The 16,302-nt window shown below is 47.1% G+C and overlaps 1 pseudogene; it reads right to left on the bottom strand.

Annotated features, from left to right (window-relative positions):
* The window catches only part of LOC144249263 (interleukin-36 gamma-like), a 39,137-nt pseudogene extending 27,882 nt beyond the window's left edge, over window positions 1-11,255 (bottom strand).
* Window positions 11,256-16,302: the final 5,047 nt, after the last annotated feature.

Raw genomic sequence — 16,302 nt, 5'->3', positions numbered from 1 at the left:
CAAAATGGGAAGAAGACAAATTTACGTGCTTTCACTTGGTTTTTTTTTTTTTTTTGCTTTGTTTTTGTTTTTTTTTTTAATATATTGGAAATCCTGGCCAGATCAATATGCAAGAAGAACAGGAAGAGAGCATGCCAAATGGAAAGGTAGAAGTATAATAACCTCTGTTTATAAGTGAGATAAAGTTATATCTGGAGAATCTCAAGATTCTCCAAGAAAATAATCACCACAATGAATAAATTCAGCAAAGGTTTCAATACAAAACCCCACACACATAAACTGTGTTTTTCTATACACTAATAATAAAAATATATAATAATAATATAAAAATATAAAAAATCAAGAAAACAATTTCATCTGACAAGTAAAATAAAATGTAATACTAGACCCAATGTAATACTACCCAATCAAGTAGATCAAACGTGAAGATTTTAAAACAAGCAATGAAACTTAGAATAATACCAAAAAGTGAAAAAATATCAAATGATCATGGGCAGAAACACTTAAACTTGTTAACATATCAATACTACCCAAATAAATCTACAGTTTCTGTTCAATCCCTAAAAAATTCCTAACTTCTTTTTTTCATGAATACCATTTTTTACATTTTCATTTAGTCATATTCATTTTATATGAAAGTAGAGAATATTTTAATTTATTCATAAAAACATGCAATACATCTTATTCTAATTAAGATCCCAGTCTTCTTGTACATGATGCAGAGATTATTCATTGCAAAAATTTAAAATTCCATCCTAAAATGATAGGGAATGTGAAAGCAAACAATTTCAGAAATATTTTGAACAAGAACAAAATTGATGGTCTAACCTGTCATAATTTCAAAACTCCATGCTATAAAGTTACCAGTCATACAAACACAAAAGATAGAAATGTTGATTAATAAAACAGGGTAAGAAATCCAGAAATGAAAAAAAAAACACACATAAGTTCTCAATTGATTTCTGACAACAGCATTCCATGGAAATGGACAGTCTTTTCCACAAATACTGTTGAGAAAACTGAATAGATAGCTACACAACAAACAAGGAAGTTGGGCCCTTATCTGACACCATGGACAAAAATTAACTCAACATAAATAGAGGACCTAAACATAAGATGTGAAATATAAAACTCATAACACACAAGAGAATAAGCCCATTATAAGGGATTTTGACAGGGACTTTTTGAACAGCACATCAAAATCACAGGCACCAAAAGGAAGAAATAAACTGAACTACATCAACCCCAAAACTTTGATTCATCAATGGACATAGTCAATAGTGAAAAGATGAATCACTAAATGCAAGAAAGCATTTGAAAATTATATTTCTGATTAGAAGTTAACATCTATGATATAAAGAGCCCTTATACCTCAACAAGAACTAAACAACAACCCAATATTAAAATGGGCAAAGGACTTCCACAGATGTTTCTCCAAAGAAGATATGCAAATGGCTGAGAAGCTCATGGGAAGATGTTCAATATCAATAATAAATGGAGAAATCAAAATCAAAATCAAAATGAGATCCAGCTTCAAAGACATGGTGAAACAGAAAGAAACAGAAAACAGAAAAATCCCTGATCGGCTCCCATTCTCCAGTCCAGGAACAAAGAGGCACATCCACCCACCACCACAACTAAAAAAGAAAACACCAGTGCTGCTGAGAATGTGATGGAGCCAGAACCCTAGTGGGTTAGAATGCAAAGTAGTGCAGGCTCCATGGGAAACTGATTGGTGGTTCCTCGAATTATCAAAAGGATCATTCAAATGACCCTTCAATTCTACTTCTTTTGAAGAGATATTTATATGCTTATAATTGCTACAGGATTATTTATTATACTCAAGGGTACATTGAGGAAGAATATTTTTATTTTTAGCTGTGCATTATAGTTATACATAAGCATGGAATATAGTTTGTTCCAAGTCAGTCTCGAGAACTTGCCCTTTCTCTCCCTTCCTCCCTGACCCAGTTTCCTTTCTTGTTCTATACTGGTCTTTCAACCATGTATTTATAGTTTTCTTAACTCGTGCTTTACAGATATACATAAAGGTAAAACTCACTGTGGTCTCTTTATATATGTATATAGGATAGTATAGTCAATTTCATTCTAAAATTTTGCCCTTTTCCTATCCCAAGGAAGAATTTTTTTTACGTGTAGCACATGATGAAGTATTATTTGGTCTAAAAAACAAAGAAAATCCTGGCCGATAGTAGAGTAGGGATGGACCTTGAGAATACAGACTGTACGATTCTACTTATATGAAGTACAGTACACAGAGTAATTAAAATAATACAAAGGAGAATGGTGACTTCTTAGAGCATGAGGGAAATTGATGATTACTTTCTAACAAATGAGCTTAGATTTTGCAAGATGAGAAAAGTTCTGTGGCTGCATGCTGGTTTCAAAAGAATGAAAAAAATAAGTGTAATGAACACCACTGATGTGCCTTTCCAAATAGCTGACATGGCAAAACTTTGCTGTGAATATTTGAAAATGTATATAAAATTAAACTCATTCTGCTTATTTCCACACAAATAAAAACCAAGTAAATTCTCCACTAGTAGAAACTTATTAAAAGGAAGTTCTCTATGAGTAGAAATGTGAAAGGATCATTCAGGTTGAAAGGATGGATCACTCACTTGGTCATGCTAAGAAATAAAGAATACAATGAGGGTAGCTCCTCAGGAAAATTGTACAATCAGTTCTTAACTCCTCTCCTAATCTGACTGAGGTGCAGTGGTGTAATAATTATAGAGCTTGTGATGTTGCCAGAGCATGCACACCATGAGGCCAGTCATGTGCACATATGGGCCAAGGACACCACCAAGCTGGGAGAGCCCTGTGGAGACTTGTGCTTAGGGTCTCTGTCTTTGTCTTGGCAGACGGAAAAATGCAAGGGAGGATGCAACAGGTGGACAAACAAACAACTCTCTCAACAATTGTCCTTGGATCTGTGAAACTCCTGGCAGTTTCCTTCCAGAGTCAGACCCTTTGAATCACAATGGCCATACCTCACATCTTGGAGGAAAAGCTCCCCTCACCACTCCTGAGGGACCATCCCTGATAAGCTCCCATCCGCCAGCCCAGGATGCAAGAGGTACATCCACTCACCACCACAACTAATGTAGACAGATGTCAGATAAGAATGAGAAAGCAGAAATCACTGTTGGAGCTCCAGATCAACAGGAACAAGCATCAGTGCACTTGTGAAAGGCTTGCCATCACCAATGTGTTCCTGCCATCCCTTACAGCCACAGATGCCACATGCCACCCAGGCACAGAGACCTGTGAACATCTCTTGCTGAGGCACGTACATGTAAAGATGCACACTCATTACAACCCCTTCCACCATAGATATCATAAAAACACCTCACATTTAAACAGGTGCATGACCCACAACTCACTGCCATCCCACCAAAAACACAGATGCATAAATAACCTTTATCCCTGCTTTCCTTGAATACACACACCACCACTTCCTTTCTAAAAAAATATACTCTATACATACCCACAAATACACATGCCTGTTATCACCCATGTACTGACAGACATGCAATTATATGTATACTTTTCCAAATGCAGGCTTATACATTCCTATATACTCTACACTTCCTGAAAGCATGCACATGATATAACCAAATACTGAGTATGCATGCACACAGAAATACAATATACAATCCCCCTACATACACACACAAAAATAAACCCTATTTGTTACCAGAAGTCACATAAACAAACCCTAAGTACTCTGGAAAATCTCACAGACTTGATCCTCTCATCAGAAATAAAATATACACAAAAATCTCTTTGAACTTCCCCAAAATTGAGTGCAACCAGAAATACCCTGATTACAAAAATGTAACATCCTTAACCCTAAATGACACAGGTACAACCACCAACATACACACATAAACATGAGTCCATATTCCCAGAATCACTTGATATGTAAACACCAACTCCCAAAAACTCATAGTTTACCAACCCTCTCCAAATGGACACAACAATGATGTCACATACAATCTAATGATTGTCATTTCCTAAATACATACATAACACATGTGTGGCCTTAATACATATATTTTACACTGCACTCTAATGTCACACCCTTCCCCCCAAAATTAAATTATATTAAAAAATCAATATTTTGTGAATATCAGAAAGTATTCACCAAAATACTCAATTCAAACACTCTTCTTAATAATTATTCATAAGTTCCACCATGTCATAATAACCCATATACACTGTCAGTACCCAATCCTCCTAACTTGTATTCCCATATAAATATAACTCTTATATTCTCTCAGTGGAAACACACACTACCCATTACAGTTTGAGAATGAATACTCAGCCATCACAGTTACTAAATACATTCACAGTCCTAGATTATACAAGTCTGGGAACACACGTGTCTGTCTGAATCTACAAATCCACAGTACTCCCACAGACCCAAAGTACATGCAGCCACTCTCTCACTATTAAAGGGCACAGAACTCACTATTAATGTACAAAACTGCTCAGACTTTCTGATATACTCAGTCAACAGCACACAACACTGTGGAGCTCTGAAAACCTCAATAGCATAAACTTCCTATCTTCCAGATGCCTGACTGTAAACCCAGAGTTCCTCATGCCCAAATTAAAACAAATACACAGTAAAATCCAAACAATTCCAATCAACAACCTTCTTCACAAAGTTTCATACATATTCCAGTCGCCTCCAAGAAACACTTAAAATAGATATGAAGTAGGACCGAAAAGGTTGGATACCAGTGGAATTTTCAGAAAGCAGGTTTATTGGCTGTTGCCAACTGGTCCAGAGTGTGGCTCATGCCTGAAACATTCTATGGACAGACAATTTCAAAATATTTTGACTTTTATGTCCCATGGGGGAAAAGGACTTGAAGATTCACTTGACAAGTGTTTTTCATTCCATTCTCTAGGCCAGACAGAGGTTTCACACGTATTTAAAAAAAAAAAAAAATCTGGAATTTACAAGAAAGAGAAAGCTACCAACCACAGTAACCTTTTCATTCTTGCTGCTGATCTGACAAGAGAAGAATCTTAATTATGGCAAGGGTCTTTTGGTTGAGAGTATCTGGTGTGCTTCAGGTACACATACCTTCAGACCACACACCAATCAGTATCACCCAAAAAGCAATCACAAAAACACTCCCTCAGTAACTGAATGGAGCAAACAAATTACTTATTAACATGACAACAATTTGTATTCTCAAATGAAAACATATACAATCACCTCTATGTTGCCAACATGCACATACACAGAATGCCTCAGAATATGAAGTTCAACAACAAATCTCAGACATAGACACTGCTAACTCCTCCGACATACTCATATTTCCAAGAATAACATGATCACCTCAAAGCCCTAAACAAGAAAATACACAGCATTCCACTTGAGACATTATCAACAGAATCTACACACATCTATGTGCCACATATACATAATTACAAACACCTCAACATACCCCATGATTCCATTCTCTCCAAATCTCTGAACACCAAAGATTATGTCCCTAAATTCTGTCCTAGACATCATGAACATACACATACATTCTAAAATCTGAAAATGCACAGATCCAACACATAATGGTAAGACAACATCCTAACTCCTCTCAAATGCATTCACAATAGTCACGTACACAATAGTCCACAATACCAACAACACCTACAGACGCGCCACTAAAACCCTAAACACATGTCCTGCCAGAAAGGTACTCTGCCAACACTGACCAAAGAAATCACTCAGAAAATATTTACACACGACAATCAAAAAGTTCCACACAAGATAATTTATGGTGTCTTGTTTCATATCCTTTCCATACCTATACACATGAAACACATGAGAGCACAAAGTCCTGATGCTAGAGGGACAAGTTCTTGTGTTCTCTCCTCTCTCTCTCTCTCTCTCTCTCTCTCTCTCTCTCTCTCTCTCTAACACATACACACACACACACACACACACACACACACACAGAACATTACATACATAATCTGAACACTGACACAACCAGTTCAAGGATATTATCTTGTGGGCCCTGCACATAGAAGCAGAGGGGTGAATATGCAGATTTCAGTCACATACCTTGTTGAAAATGTAAGAAAATATAAAAGTGCAAAGGAAACAGCACATTCCCTCCTATAAAACTGAAAGGTACTTGCCAGCCACTCAATAACTGCTCAATATAGAGAAAAAACTCTTCAAATAATAAGAGAGTACTCTCAGATAATGCTTCTGGAGATGAAGGTACTCTGGGACACTTAAGGGGTTTCTAAAGGAGAGAATCACCCCAAATCAATTCTTTTGAGTATCCACTGTCAGCCCAGATAGATATCTTCTAGCTGGAAAGCCAGACCATTGTGCAATGTGTGTTCCTATGCCAGGGCTGGGCTTGTTCACCTGGGATCCCCCGTAAGCCACATCAGCTCCAATTTCTGAATGGGGTCTGCAGTGTTCTCACATAAGAGGCCTTTGGCATCCTTACATGCCCAAATTCTAATCATAGGATGCGTTATTACTTAATTCATATTCATGGTTGAGTAATATTACATTGTATGGATATACCACAATTGTTTATCCATTTGATTGTTTTTGAACTTTTGGATTATTTCCACCTTTTCAGTGAACATCTGTGAAAAATAATTTTTTGATGGAGAAAGTTCCTATTTTTTATTATTTTTTTCATATGATAATTTTGTGGTTAGCTTTTCGGGGGGATTTCTAGACTTCCTTATCATATTGCTGTGCAGAAATTGATCATGTGTTTAAAGGACTCAACTTGCATCCTGAAGTCTTCTGCCTACAGTCCTGCCAGGTATTATCTGAGTGGAAGCATTTAGAGCCTTGAAATGGGCCCTAACTGTTCAGCAGTGAAACCCTGGATGGACCGTGAAGGAGAGTTTGGTGCAGCATAGGACAGGGGTGGAAAGTCAAGACTCAGCCACCCATCCATCCACTGATTCACCGTCCACTGATTCACCATCCACTGATTCACCATTCACTGATTCACGATCCACTGATTCATTGATAGAATATCTATCACATACGTACCTCATACCAATCCCTGTGCTGGACATGGGAAGAAGTGCATAAGGTATAGGTGACTCCTGAAGGGGCTTATGACCTTGGGGTGGGGGAAACAGACACACAAATGACAATCAGGCCATGTGTGGTGGCCTCCACCTGTAATCCCAGCTCCTCAGGAGGCTGAGGCAGAGATCACCAAGCTCATTTCTGGGAAGGTAAAGCAAGTGAAAGCAAACAGGGGTCTCTTCTGGGGACAGGGCTGGGTCAGGGATATTGTTCTGCTCGCCTCTGTAACTTGAGAGCCCAGCACATAGTAGGTGCTTAGTATTGCCTGGCATATAGTAGTCACTCAGTAAACGACTGTCAGTTGTGTGGATTCATGTTTCCAGGGAGGGACCTGACCTTTAGTTTTCTGCCCTTCTCTGTGGTGGTGATTGGTTCTCATCATGGGTGAATACAAAACAAAGGTGATTCTCAGTTTTTAAGTGTGATCCTTCGTCTTCTGACCTTCCTCACCCATCACTGTGCCCAGGAGGATTCCAGCTACCATTCACATGACGATGTGCAGCCATCAGTACAAAAGTGTTGCTCTGAAAAACGGGGAGAGAACTGGCCGGCCAGCCGCAGGTCTGTTTATTTAAAAGGGGAAACTCCCGGCAGGTGAGCGAGAGCCTCCCAGCCTCCCTGCCTCCCACCTCCGCTCTGGGTTCTGCGTGGGAATCTGGTGCCCAGGGCTCTACCAGGCCCCAGGTCGCCTCACAGAATGAGCCTGGCAGGGGATGGGGAGCTCCTGGCAGGGACGGGTGGTCTCCACCCGCCCAGGCAGGACCTCCGAGACATGCGGGGAGGCCACGTGTGTACCCCAGCCTCAGCCGGGTTGGCTTTTCTGGGGCCATTTCATCCCTGCCACAGTACCACGGACGGGACCTTGGATTCCCCAGGGGTGGGTGTGACCAGAGTTGGGTGCCGCAGTCCAGTGCAGCAAAATAACCAGGGAGTGAAAAGCAACTTGTTTAGATTGATACAGCAGGAGTGGGAGCCGTTTATTGTAGGACAACAGAGGTATTGATACATTCCACACAGCTTATCTTAATTAGCATAAACTAGGTACAGCAGTCAACCAATAAGAAATTTCCACACTTAATGGCTCGCTGGAGTTACTTCACAATCCACTCCCTCTGGCAAAATGCCAGGTGCCATCTAGACTTGTGTACAGACCCTAACATTTGCCAGGTGCCATCCTGACTTGTTTACAGACAATCTCTAACAATTCCCCCTTTTGTTTAACTTAAATAATGACCATAGTGGTTTTTACACAAACACCATAAATAATCTGCTACAAGCAGAAGGGGAGGATACAAAAATGCCACAATACTAAGCCAATTGATGGCTCCATGCAAGAAAGTCCTTGGAAAAATTATACCAGCAATGACACCGTTAGCAAAGATACCGAGTTACAATTTGTTTTAAATTAAATTTTGTTCTCTCAGTCCAGATAAAGCAGTGTCTCAGCAGATTAACTCACAGTCCAGGTAAATCATAGTCCAGGTAAATTCTGCAGGCAGCTAGCTTAAATAAGTTCTGCAGGCAGCTAGCTTTGGGGACATGTGTCTATAACCTCATGACAGACAACTGGGTGGATGGGCAGTTCTCAAAGGGCCTCCTACCTCCCCCAAGGTGAATGCTCCATCCTTTATGGGCTAAATCAGGTCCCCCCAACTGCCACCAAACCCTGTGTTGAAGTCCTGACCCCAGTATCTCCGAATGCGACTGTGTTTGGATTTTTCAAAGAGGTAACTGAGGTAATGTGAGGTCATCGAAGACAGCATGACAGGTTCTTCTACGTAGAGCAGATCTAAAAAGGAGACACAGTGAGGGAGTAGGTGGCTTTCTACAAGCCAAGGAGAGAGGCCTCCCAAGACGTCCACCCTGCCAGCTCTTGGCCCTGGGTTTGCAGCCCCCAGAACAAGGAGAACATAGATCCCCATTGCCCCAGCCACCCGGCCCAGGATGCTCTATTACAGCAGTGCTCGAAGACTCATACGGCCCCGGGAGTCAGTTTCCTGGTGGAAGACACAGTGAAAAGGTTGGTGCCTCAGTGGGCCCTCAGTCTGTCACCCAGCCAGGGGTGGGTCCTTCTGACCTTCTGGGGGTGACCCCACTGTGAGGCCTGTGTGTAGCGGGAGTCACCCTGAGGTGGTTCCCCAGAACCAAAGCCCCAGGCTGCCTCCAGGACAGCCATTGCCAGTCCACCCCAGAGCACTCCACCAGCCCCACCTTGTTCTCCAGATGGGCACCTTCTGGGTTGACCAACAGGGGACAGGTTTCCCTGGGCTCAGCTCAGAAGGGCCTGGCTAAGGCTGTTTGAGTCATGCTTGGGGGGTCTTTAGCCTCCCTGGGGGTTACCTGTGCAGACACTGGCCCAGAAGGTCCCCAAGACTAACTAGCCAGCCACACTGTCACCTACAATGTGTTATGTAGAGAAGTGTCCAAGTGTGACTGTACCCAAGGCCAGGGCGGGGCCAACAGGGAGAAAAATACTGATAATTATCCCCAAATAAATAGATGAATAAAACTGCCCCACCCACATGACACTCAGTCATCGGGTCAAGAGAATTTAGCAAAGCCCAGATCTGGGGTCTGAGGGACCCCAATCTACCCACTGTTGTCACCCAGGAGTTGACATCAAACAGCCACGCCAGCTCTGTGTCCACAGGGCCTGTTAGGTGGCCCTAGAGAAGGCCCAGGCGCAGCTCTTCTGTTAGTCTCCTGGGGGACCTTCCCAAGCCCCAGTGTCATCAGCACCCCCTGGAATCTGGAGGTGCAGAGGGAGTACTGTGGGCCTCCTCTCAGACCCTCAGTGATGTCAGTTCATTCCTGCCACAGGGCCATTGCACAGGCTGTTCACGCAGAGACTTCTAATGCTGCCTGTAGTCTTCACCCTCCAGCCACCTTTCCGACCGGGCTGCCCTCCTCCCCTACCCTTGGGCTCCTCTTCACTTCCTCAGGGTCACTTACTGAATCTCCAAGTTTGACCTCCAAGGTGTTTCCTTTGCTCACTGTAGGTGCTCCCACTCAACAGGGAGCCAGCAGGGTCCAAGATGGTACCCCCACTATATTTCCCAGGGCTCCAGGGCTGACCACAGACCTAGCATGTAGGTGCTCAATAAAACGACTGCTGGCTGAACTCACTGATGGGCGAAGTCGGTGCTTGGGCCTCTTGCTGTGGGTAAAGGAGTGAGTGGCCGTAAAGTGTGTAGAAATGTCAGTCTCATGTTCATCACACGAGCTGGCTATGACCACATGCCGAGCCCAAGGCCTGACCCGGAAGGAACTTTCACAGTTTCTTATTGAGTTGTCCTGTGTAGAGCGCATAGTAGGCTCCGCACAACCGAGAACTGCCAAGTGCACACAGCCCTGACACACCCACAGGGACACAGGGGACAACAACGGCCAGAGGCCTCCAGGGTGGTCTGAGGTGAGGAAAGCAAGGCTCAGAGAGAGTGATACACTGCCCCAAGGCCACACAGCACTCTGAGGCAGGCTTGCACAGGACTCAGAGCTCTGATCTTCGTCCTCCCATGGTGGCCATGTGTCCCCATGAAGATTCCTTCCCTTGTGGCCATTGCTACATGGCCATAAAGGGTCTGGGGGCTCCAGCAGGGTTGGAGAGGACAGGTGCACCCCTATCCCTAACCCCAGACCTCAAGCCTGCCTCATGATGATCTGTGGTGGCTGCTTGGTGGCCCTATGGAGTCACCACTGACTGGCAGCTACCCCAGGGACCCCAGTCCATTCCAGCTTGACTGAGGCCTCAGGGGGTGCTCTGTGCTGACCTTATTCCAGATGAGGAGGGTAAGGCATGGAGAAGGACCGGCCAGCCCTGTCTGAGCCGTACAGCTGGTCTGGGAGGAAGGAAGTGGTTTACTGAGCACCTACTGCGTGCCTCTGGGAACCGCCCCACCACCAAGACCAGGGAGCCGAGGACGACTCCACGCAGGGGGAGATTCATTCTGGCTCCCAGTTGGAGGCTGGATACTCTGCTTCAGCCAAAGGCCAGGGAGGCCATGCAGAGGGCTGTGGCAAGGGGCAGCGGCCAGCCAGGGCCCCTGGTGGGTGGCCAGGGAGGCCAGGGGGACGGACCCCTTCAGGGCACGTGCCTAGTAGCCATTAACTCACCAGGCTCCATCAAGGTCAGCACCCTCATGTCTTGTCCCTTCCCCAAAGCCACCTCTGAACACTGTGCCCCAGGGACCAAGCCTTCCACCTGAGCTCCTGGGGACCTCCTGCCCTGTGTGGGTCACCCATCCTTACTCCTACCCGGGGCAGGAGCAGTGTGGTTTCCCGTCTGTTTCCCTGGAGATACAGGAGAGGTGACAGGAAGGATCCTGAGGGCAAAGACAAGTCACGGAGATGACACAGCGGCCCATCTTAGCCCCATGCCGCCCACAAGCCCCAGACTCGGACACCAGTGAGGACCCACCTCACAGGGGTGAGGACACCACCTGGCCAGGACGTCCTGCTGCAATGCACATTCCTGCCCAGAGGGGACAGGCCGGTCCACCTGCCCCACCCCTGGACAGACCCCCAGGCCAGCAGGGATGGCTGGGCAGGCTGGGTGCCCGGGGCCCACGGGGAGGCGGGGGGCAGAGGGGGGTCCACCGGTCCCTGAGCCAAGCAGCCCCTATGCTCACGGGAGCAGGGGACATGGTGACCCAGAACTGTCACCAGGGAGGATGACGTGGAAAGGGACAGGCAGCACGATGGCCCTGGAAGCAGAGAATAAGGGACGGAGAAGAAAGTTGGGGCCCAGGGCTCAGGAGAAGGGACAGCAGAGCCCAGACACAGAGGCTCGAGGGCACAGAGCTAGGACCAAGGACCCAGAGGACACAGGGAGGGCAGGAGATGGCAGGGAGGGCAGGAGATGGCCTCTGGAATAATGTCGGGAGGGAAAGGCCAGAGGCCACCAGGGGAGCCTGGAGGGAGGGGAAGGGACAGGGGAGTCCGCAGGTGGGGGAAGGAAGGGGTGCCAGGGTCAGAGGTGGAGGCCAGGGCTGGGTAGGGTCCCCGTCACCTTGGCGACAGGGTCCTCCTGTCCTGGGGACCCTATGTACCCTGGACACCTGCAGCCAGGACCCTCCATCCACCCTAGTTCCCACACAGAGTCCACTTCCCACAGGGGCCTGGCCCAGGACTCAGGGGCCCAGAACAAAGGCGGAGGCTGGCCTCTATGGAAGCCTGGAGGCCTCTGGTTCCCAGCTTAGCAGGCCCCAGGCATTTGCATGAGGACTCTCCCTGGGGTATGCTAATGCTCTGCTATCCCTGCTCCTGGAGGTGATTTGCATACATTTGCATACCCTTGGGGAATTAGGCCCATGGGCCTGGGGGCATCTTGGCTCCCTGTCTCCCAGCAGGCTCTTGGGGCTGCAGCCATATCCTGGGAGTGCCCTGGCAGGCAGTTTGACCTGGAAAGATAGACTGTGTGTGTCCCCCACCCTGAGGCTACTGTTCACCCCAGTGACCTCAGAGTGGGGGACACACAGGCTACTGCGGGGAGATCTCAAAAACAGGGGTCTGACCTTTCTCATCTTTCCACAGCTTCTAGAATCTCAGAATAAAAGCCAAAATTCTCTTGTAATCACAAGACCATCCCCTACCAGTCCCTGGTACCCACTCTCTCTCCACCACCATCCACCACCCATGGTGGAACTTCTTCCTCCGAGGGCCCACTCATCAGGCTTCTGGTCACCACAGGACCCTTGCACATGCTACTCCCAGTGGCTGCCTTGTGCGCTTCCCTCCTCCTGTTCACTCCCTTACAGCTGGTTCATCCTTTGGATTCCCGGGAGAGTACCACTTCCTGGGGAAGCCCTTCCTGTCCTGTCTGCCCTCGTGCTCCATTAGGCCTCAGCTCCCTGATAAGGGAGAAATTATCACGATGACGTGGAGGAGCTCATGTCCACTTCTCCTCTACCAGACTGTCAGACTTCACTCCTCTCCTCACTGCCCTCCTGGGTCCTGCACAGTACCCAGGGGTCCAATGAAGTTAGAATGGATGGATGGGTGGATAGATGGACAGATGGACAGATGGTAGATGGGTAGATAGGTGGATGGATGGATAGACAGATGGGTGGATGAAAGCACACAGGGACCATGGAGGCTGACTCAGGCAGTGCCGAGATCTTCAGACCCTGTCAGCTGGGATCCAGCCACATTACTGTACAGGAGCCTCATCCTGGTGATCCCCTGAGGTGGAGGCATGGGATCCTGTGCACCTACAGATGAGGAAGAGACTCCAGGGAGACTCCAGAGTCTAGGCCACGTGGTAAGGACTTGGCAGACTGGGAGTCCAGCCCCCTTGAACTCTCTCCAGGGGACACACACCTGATTGCCACCCACATGAACATTGGTTCCCTGGAGCAAAGCTTTGGGCTCACACGAGAGTGGACAGATCGGCCAGGTACAGTCGCACACCTGTCATTCCAGCAGCTCAGGAGGCTGAGGCAGGAGGATGGTGAATTCAAAGCCAGCCTCAGCCACAGCAAAGTGTGAAGAAGCTCAGTGAGACCCTGTCTCTAAATAAAACACAAACCAAGGCTGGGGATGGGGCTCTGTGGTTGAGGGCTCCTGGGTTCAATGCCCTGTACCCCCCACAAAAAAATGAATGAACAAAGAAGAGTTTACACTGATCCTCCCTGAAGTTCCCCACCCCACTCCACCCACAACATCCCCAAATGGCCTTAATACTCATTGCAGCCATGTTGATGCAGCACCTACTATGTGCTAGGGGCTGTTCTGCATAAAAAAAACCCCATGAGACACACCAGTACCTCCATTTAAGAAAGAAACTGAGGCACAGAGAGATTAATTAACTTACCCATGATCACACAGCTCAAAAGAGGCCCAGCAGGGTTTTAAACCAGGGCCACTTGGTTTTCACCCCAGACCCCTCAAAAAAAAGTCGCAGTCAGTGGGAGAAGAACATCAGATGTAGGATCCACCTATGGCAGGAGGAGACTCGGGTGACACAGTGTCACAGTTTCTGGTGACACAGTGTCCCCCCTCGGGGGCTGCCTCACCTGGTCCTGAGAGGCCTGCTCAGCCTGGGGGAGAACAGAGCCCCCTCTGGCCTGTTGGCTTAAGAGAATATTCACTTACCTGAGCTGAGGAGGCAGGGCCATGTCCTGTCAGAGATCCTTAGAGGTGACCTCATTTTAATGAAACAAGCCTGTGGCCAATTGTCCGAGATTGATTACATCAGGGGCCAGCACAGGCAGCCAGCAGAGGGGACACCATTGTCTTCTCCAAACAAGCTGCCTGCCCTTTGTAGAGATGACACAGAGCAGGGACCAGGGACCTCAAGCACGACCTGGGCATAGACCCGGTGGCTCCCAGCTGACATCCTCCCTGCCCAAGAGCTCCTGGAAATTGCCTTCATGGTGATTTTCAGGTGCATGGGTGGGAGGCACTGCTTGCTCCAGCCTCAGAGTAGGACAGGGAAGATTTCGGGCCTCATCAGACTATGGGCATGAGCAGGATGGTGGCTGGGAGGAGAAGACATCAAGGACCTTCATCTCACAGCAGTTTAAGCATTGTTTGTTGAGAACCTACCACACATCATGTGGATGTAACTGGAAAGCGGATTTTTAGCATGTGCAAAGGACATGAGGCAGCAGTGGGCTTGGTCCATTTGAGTCTGTGTGGGGAGTTGAGGCGGGCCTGAGCCAGGATGTTCCTGGGGATAGCTGCACCAGATGAGGCAGTTTGGGAGCTGATTGACTTCTTTCCCTTGTGCTCCACCTGTAGAACAAGCAAGGCACAGAGATGAAGCACTTTCACATTACAGATGAAGAGTCTGAAGGTCAGAGTGGTAAAGGTATTTCCAGGTCCCGAAGGTACTACATGACAGAGCTTGAATTCTAACCCAGGTCTGCCTCTAGAGCCGTTTACCTGTCCCTTCTAGCATGACTTTCTGACAAGTCCAGACCCACCCAAATTCAACCTCCTGTACCTGGTTTGGAGAGTCCCAGGTACATGAGTCATATGAGGCCCTGATAAGTCCTTCTGCAAATGAAGTTTCTAATATTTCTTTAACCCAGCACTTCCAACGTTCATTTGAACATGAGATTCTTATAAGTGTGACCAGAATGAAGACATTTCAGAAGTGACCTTAGACACTGGTCTTGTTAACTAACATAAGTTTCAAGTGGGCTTCCTGATCTTGGGGAAGAGAATTCTGGATATATTTTGGAGACTCCGTAAGATGGTGAAGGGATGGAGAGAGATTCAAAAGACTAAGGGGCTTTTTCAGAGCAGGAAATGATCCCTAGGAGGACCCTAAGTTGGACTCTGGAGAGATTTCCTCCCTCCCTCCAGAGAACAGAACCAGGGCCCATGAGGGTAGGAAAGGGGTTGGAGACTGTACCTGAGGTGGGCCATCTTGGTCAGAAGTGAACTCCCCACCACCAGCAGTGTGCAATTAGAAACTGTTGCATTACACTGGCGAAGGTCACTTCCTCTAGGATTCTGGGCTTTGGGATAAAGAAATGCCACCCCAACTCGGCCATGCTCAGTCCCCCTTCTCTCCAGAGTGGGTACAGAGAAGCCAGGTGTGGCACATTCATGACATTAGGAAAATTCTTATAAATAAGATAGTTCCTATAAAAGTTGATGAGCTCTCCACAGTCCAGCTCCTCTCCACAGTAACAAAGCCAAGCCCTTTACTCCAGTGTCATCTCCTGTCATCGACTAGAGGAAACGCTCATTTTAAAAAGTATAACAAGAAAAGTGAGTGACAGTCTATTGACATTTTAAAAAGTGTGTGAGCAGGAGGGGGGGGCTTGACTGGCTGGAGAGACCCAGAGACAGGAAGAGAGAGGAGCCACATCTGTCCCCTCCATCTCTGCTCAACCTGGAGGGCTCAGGCTCCTCCATTGCCCAACTGCTGCGGCTCGGTGTCCCCTTCACCAAGAAGGAGGTCGAGGTGGGAAGGGGCGGGAAGGGGCAGGGCCATGGGCCTGGGGTACCCCGACTCCTAGGTCAGGGTTCCCCCTGGCGGGGCTCTGGTGGCTCTGTGGGACTGTCCTGGGAGGGCAGGCAGGGGATCTGGCTAGTGGAGACCAGGGATCCAGGTCTCCTCAGCTTTCCCGCCAGGCTGTGGGCTCAGGGACGCACACAGACCCTGCCTCGTGCCCGCTCCACTGCCACTGCCCCCACCGTCACCTGCATCCCTGGAGCTGAGCGCAGCCCGGGTG

This window comes from Urocitellus parryii, chromosome 11 (genome assembly GCF_045843805.1).
Source record: "Urocitellus parryii isolate mUroPar1 chromosome 11, mUroPar1.hap1, whole genome shotgun sequence".
In the NCBI taxonomy this organism is placed as follows: Eukaryota; Metazoa; Chordata; class Mammalia; order Rodentia; family Sciuridae; genus Urocitellus; species Urocitellus parryii.
Note: the sequence above shows the minus strand (reverse complement) of the source record. Positions and strands in the feature narration are given on the sequence as shown.